The sequence below is a fragment of the Ochotona princeps genome, chromosome 18, assembly GCF_030435755.1.
Source record: "Ochotona princeps isolate mOchPri1 chromosome 18, mOchPri1.hap1, whole genome shotgun sequence".
In the NCBI taxonomy this organism is placed as follows: domain Eukaryota; kingdom Metazoa; phylum Chordata; class Mammalia; order Lagomorpha; family Ochotonidae; genus Ochotona; species Ochotona princeps.
In genome coordinates this window covers 22235912-22242087 of record NC_080849.1, presented here as the reverse complement: position 1 = coordinate 22242087, position 6176 = coordinate 22235912, and positions in this window count along the sequence as shown.

Here is a 6176-nt window from a genome sequence, read left to right as displayed (position 1 = left end):
AGTTGTCACTTCTCTCAGAGATAGCAAAGGACTTTTCAAGGAAGGGTTCAGTAGTTTTTCTTGTGAGGAAAACTTGTTTTCAGTGAGATCAAAAAGGAAAAGTTTCCTGCTTAATCAACTCTTACACCTGTTTATAAAATATTCAGTATAGAGCTAGTCTCATCCCTTGGTTGATTCTGTAAACACCAAATGAAAAGATTAGTTATCAGCATCTGAGCACCCTTAACACATTTTTAAATCATTTAAGGATAGCAAGAGGATAAGTTCAGAGTGTGTATAGATGTTATTTTAGAAATTGTTGAATTTTTGGCCTTAAAAGCTTATTTCTGCACACTTACAATAGCCTCTCTCAGAAACCAATGGTATCTGAACCACCCAAAAAGAAATACAGGTAAGGAATTCTGCTTTTCTTTTTCATTGAAAAATTTTGAGTCCTATAAATGTTCTATGACCAAACATGCTAAGGAAGGCAATGGAAATTTACACTCAATGCCTTCTACTTCAGTGTGTGTCCATTCAGTATCGTGGAGGTTGCAAATGTGAAATTTTGGAGTCCCGGAGCTTTTCCTCTTCTAGTCTCTAGTGCCCCATACACAGTTTTCTGAACGGATAAGTAGCAGTGGGGCAGCAAGCCTGTATATATCTTAGGGAGGTTACTTCTTCCTTTTTTTTTCAGGAACATAGACCAACACACACTGTTCCAACTGTTTAAAACTGAGACCAGGGCTGGGCATTTTTGCAGCTGTTCAGATATCCCCACTTGGGAAGCCTGCACTCCGTAGTGGAGTAGGAAGGTTTGAGTCCCATCTCTGCTTCTGATTCCACCCTCCAGCTGATGCACACCCTGGGAGGTGTGCAGAAGTGATGCAAGCAGGTGGGTACCTGTCACCCACATGGGAGATCTGGCTATTGTGGAAATGCAGGGAGAGATTTAAAACATTTTTAAACCCTGTGATCAAAACCTTTTGCAATGGTGAATTTGCACCCGTCGTGCATTTGTTGATATTCCCAGGGAAAAGCTAACTCTTCAGTGTTTGAACTGAGATCTTCCTGGCTAGGAAATTTGTGAGATAAGAGTTGGGGGGAACTAAAAAAGCAAGCATAATCAAAGCCCACCAGTGGAAGCATCTGGACCAGGACTCAGTGAAGCACAGTTCCCTAATGTGCATCCAAGTTGGTCTTCAGAGAAGAGTTCTTGTGTGTCCAAGACAACACAATCCCCTCATCTGCTCCTGTAGATTTGTAAACAGGAATATGTTAAAAAAATAGGAATATGCTAAAGCCTTAGACATGGTCTAATGTAAGTGATATTAATTCTCTCAAGCTATTTTTGTTACTAAGTGTTATCCTAATATTAACTGAGGCTTCTTAAGGAGCATTTCTATTTTGTCCTCTTGTCTGTATAACAAATGTAAACAGATGAATAAATGATGTATCCAAAACTGGGTTTTGGGTAATGGACGTTTCATAGCTACAATGTGTATGAACAATCACATTACATGAACATGTACCATTTCTAGTCCCTATTCCTTTATGACACTTGGAAGTAGCATCACATGTGTGGTTAAGCTATCCCTGTTCAGTTTCAGATTTAAAAGCCCATGCCCTTGGGAGGATCTCAACTGTTTATTGTTCTCCCAATTCAGGGATGAGAACTAAACACCAAGGACAACTACAGATGTTGGGGCATGCTGCTCTTGCCTTGGGCTCACTGTCCACAGAGCCAACTTCTTTGTCATCCCAGATGGGGGCTGGGCATGTCCTTTGGGGCTAAGCTGGACCATGCATGCTTCACAATCAGTTCTCTGGGACATGATACATCTCAGGATGTGATCCGCTGAGGGCTGCAGCCATGCCTTGTCTTCCACTAGAAGCACCAGTCTTATATCTCTTATACTGTGGTTCAGATGTTTGAAAAACACACATAAGAAAACTGGACATGTACCTCAAATTTCAATTGTGAGCCCCAAAGTAGCCCAAACAGAAGACACAATGGAACATGCCATGGAAATGCGAAATGCCTTCTGTCACAATACCGCTACTGCCTGCAGTTTCATGATAATAAGCTTATCTGCGTGATCCTCTTTTGTATGAGGAATAAAAATAATAGATTTTAAGGCTCTTAGAGACTCTAGATAATATATATCATGAGGAGTTGCAAGGGCCAATCTATATGTTTCTCATGATGTCCAATCAACAGGGAATTTGTCAAGATTAAAGTGAAGTTTTCCCAAGGGACCAAGAATTCCCAAGGGTGCTTTTTTACAGAATATTTTTGTGGTAAGTAAATAAAATGGGAAATTTCTTAAAAGATTAATTTTACTTTTAGTTGAAAAGCAGATTTACAGAGAGAAAGAAAAAGACAGAGATTTCATTTGCTGGCTCACTCCCCCAAATGGCTGTAACAGCTGGAGCTGAGCCCATCCAAGCGAGCCAGGAGCTTTTTCTGGGTCTCCCATGTGGTTGTAGGCTACCAAGGACTTGAGCCATACTCTGCTGCTTGCCCAGGCTAATAAGCAGAAAGTTAGATCAGAAGTGGAGCAACTAGGACACAGACCACCACTTATATAGGTTGCTGGCACCACAGGCAGAGGCTTAATACGTCATGGTGCCAGCCCCTACAATAGAAGATTTTATGCATAGGAGTCCTTGCAGCCTTCGCCCTTGTCTAGCAAATGTCTTCCAAGCTCCTTCTTGAAACTGCATTCTATCCCCCAGACCACTGGAAGAGCTTGTAACTTCATGGCTGCACAGTTCCATTTGTTAAAACAAGAATCAATGCAGAATCTGAAGCAATCTAAAGCTTACCACACAGCTGTAATAATTAAGAGACATTCATAAAAAGACATAAAAGTATAGGGGCCCGCCTTGTGGACCAGGGGGGTAAACCACCATTTGTCACACTGAAATCCCATATGGACATTGGTTTGAGTCCCAGTTACTCCACTTGCCATCCCGTGCCTCCTGTGGTTGGGAAGCAGCAGAGGATGGCTCAAGTGCTTGGGTCCCAGCGATCGACTAAGGAAATCCAGATGAAGGGGAGGTGCCTGGCTTCAGCCTGGCCCAGCCCTGGCTGTTGTGATCATCTGGGGAGTGAACCAGCAGGTGAAAGATCTCTGTCTGTTCTTCATGTAAATACATAAATAAATAAGTAAATAAATAAATCTGTTTTTTTCTTTTAAAAAAAGTCTGTTTTAAAATTATAGTCTGTTTTCATACACTTGAGCTATAAAGTAGACACAACAGATCACAGGATACATATACAAAGTCACCTAAAAGGGAAGAGTCTTCCCAAATTGAGCTTACCTTATTTAGTATTAACCAAGTAGATGCTCACATATCTAAAGCACGCTGTGTCCATCTGAGGGGCAGCAGGTCAACCACTGAAACTCATATGACAGATGGAAACAGGCACAGAATCTTTATTATTGGAATGCAAAGGGCAGGAACGGGTGTCAAGAGAGAACTCTGTGATGGACACAATTGAACTGAACCTTATAGATCCTGTTTCATAAACTCCTTAATCCTGATCTGTGCTCACAAGCAATTTGGTCTTGATTTTCCATTCACAAGCTATTTAGCTTCCTGTGTATATTTGCCTTTTAGTATTTAAAAAAATCTTATCCACACTCATGAATTTCTAATTCTTGGTAATTACAGTTCTCATTTTAGTCATTCTGTTTTTTTATATGCAAGTCTTATAATGCTTTGTTTGCCTGTATATGCCACCAAAAGCCAAATCACTCCTCAAAGTTAAACTCCAACAAAGTTAAATTTGTGAGGCCACAAGACTGGCTGTGGTGAATGAGAGTCAGGGAGGCCTGCTTGAGGAAATTTAGGAAGAGAGCAAAAGAGTAGGCAAGAGGTTGGGAGGCAGAGGAAGCTAGAAAATGTGAAGAAAGTTGCTCTTGGAAGAGAAAACCTTGTGGACAAAAGCTCCAGACAGGCAAAAGATGGGTGTTTTCCAGGCTTGAGGAAGACTGGTATGACTGGGACATGGTCAGTGAAGGGGCATTGGTGTGGACTCAGGGAAGACGTAGTGGTGGCTTGGGCCCTTGTGGTGAAGGGAGGATGAAGAGCTGTTCATGGGTAAGAGAGTCAAGAGGATGGGTGGAGGGATGAGGAGAGGGTGGTGTTAATGACTATTACCTGATTTCTATTTTGGGCTGCAGAGAGGGTGGGTCCCACATCATAAGTACTGAGGTCACTCCTTGTGCAACAGTCTTCCTCATCAATCCCATCCTTCCAGTACCGCAATCCAGAACTGATGCTCAACTGCCTAATGAGGCTGCTCCAAAAAATACATCCTCCAACTCAGTGCACCAAGTCAAAACTCATCTTCAACTCCTTCTCTCTCTTCTTCTTCTTCTTCTTCTCTCTTTCTCTCTCCCCAAATTGACTCATGGCAACAGGAAACATCCTCCATGCAGACAAGCCAGAAGCTGGGGTGCCAGTCTTTTACTTCATTCTCTCTCCTCTAAGTAATAGCCAAATTCTGAGAATTCCACCTCTTTGAAAGCTCCCATTCATAAAATAATGACCAGTTCTTGACTGAATAAACATTATATCACATTAATTCAGACCAAATTAGTGATGTAGACAGTCACAGTCTCTTCCCTCAAGAGAACTTTCCAAGGTGAGCTGAGAAGTCAGAGTAAATATAATAATTTGGGTAGCAAAAAGACAGTCAACAAGGTTGGAAGAAAAGCACTCCAATGACTTCTTCCTTGTCAAGAACTGAAGACAAGAATACATCATCAGGGTCTGAAACGATGGCTCAATGGCTATATTCTCCACCCTGCAAGCACTGTTATTCCATATAGGTGCCAGTTTGTGTCCTGGTTGCTCCTCTTCCCATGCAGCTCCCTGCTTCGGCCCTGGGAAAGCAATAGAGAATGGTTCAAGGCCTTGGACTGCACGCGCATGGGAGACCCAGAAGAAGCTCCTGGCTCCTGGCCTTGGATTGGCTCAGTTCCAGCCATTGCACAACTTGGGGAGTGAACCAAAGGATGGACAATCTTTCTCTCTGTCTCTCCTTCTCTCCGTAAATCTGATCTGTTTTTCTAATAAAAATAAATAAATCTTTAAAAAATACATCATGAAACATCAGGAATCTACACCAGGTTGGCTGCTTCTGGCTGCAGGTAGCAGAATGCCTGACTGAATGATTTAAACAGGAACCCCATCCCCAGAACTAGTTAATTGCAAGTGCAGTGCCACCACCCAGGGATGTTACCAAGGGTGCCATCTTTTTTCATTTCCTTCATCATTCCCAGCATCCTCAGAGTACTGTACCTTGGCTTTGTTGCCTCATAGTCCCAGAATGGCTTCCCTGGATGCAAACATCACAACCACATCTAGGAGAGAGACAGCCAGAGTTGCAACAGAGTCATGTCTCCTGTCTCTTTTTTGATCAAGGAGGGAACTCTTTCCTCAGACCTCCCTCAAAACACTTTCACTTATGCCTTTTTGGTAGAACTGAGTCATTTGTCTCAGCAGTTAAGACACTGCTGGGACTACCCACACTTCGTATTGCAGTGCCTAGATTCAAATCCTGCCTCCACTTTTAATTCCAGCATCCTCAATTGGCAGACAGCAGGCAGTGGCTCAAGTACTTGGGCTCCTGTTGCCCATGCAGGAGACCCAGATGGAGTTCCCATCTCCTAACTTCAGCCTGGCCCAGCTCCAGCTATTGTGAGCATTCAGGGAGTAAAACAGTAACTCACTCACATTCTCTCTCTCTCTCTCTCTCCTTCTCTCTCTCTCTCCCCCTCCTTCCTCCTTCCCTCAAATACATAAAAGGAACTTAAAATATTAAATAGAAATAGACCACTGGAACTTTGCCCAGAAAAGGAACTCAGTTACATGACCATTCCTGACTTCAACCAGGTCTAGAAAAACATGCTTCCAGTATTGTCAGCTTCTGTTGCAACAAGTAAACTCTGTCATATTGGAGCAAAACCAGGAAAACAAGACAAGCAGCCAACATATCCACCACAGGGGTATATGAAATCACTATACAATATATAACATATTAATAATATCTATGTGCTCACCCTCAGGAGAGCTGTGGTGATAGGCAATGCTATCAAGCGACACACAAAGGGGTATGGGATAGACCTGGGCCCCAATCTTTCACAAATGGATGCTGTGTGCAATGTTTGCTGGGCTATTTC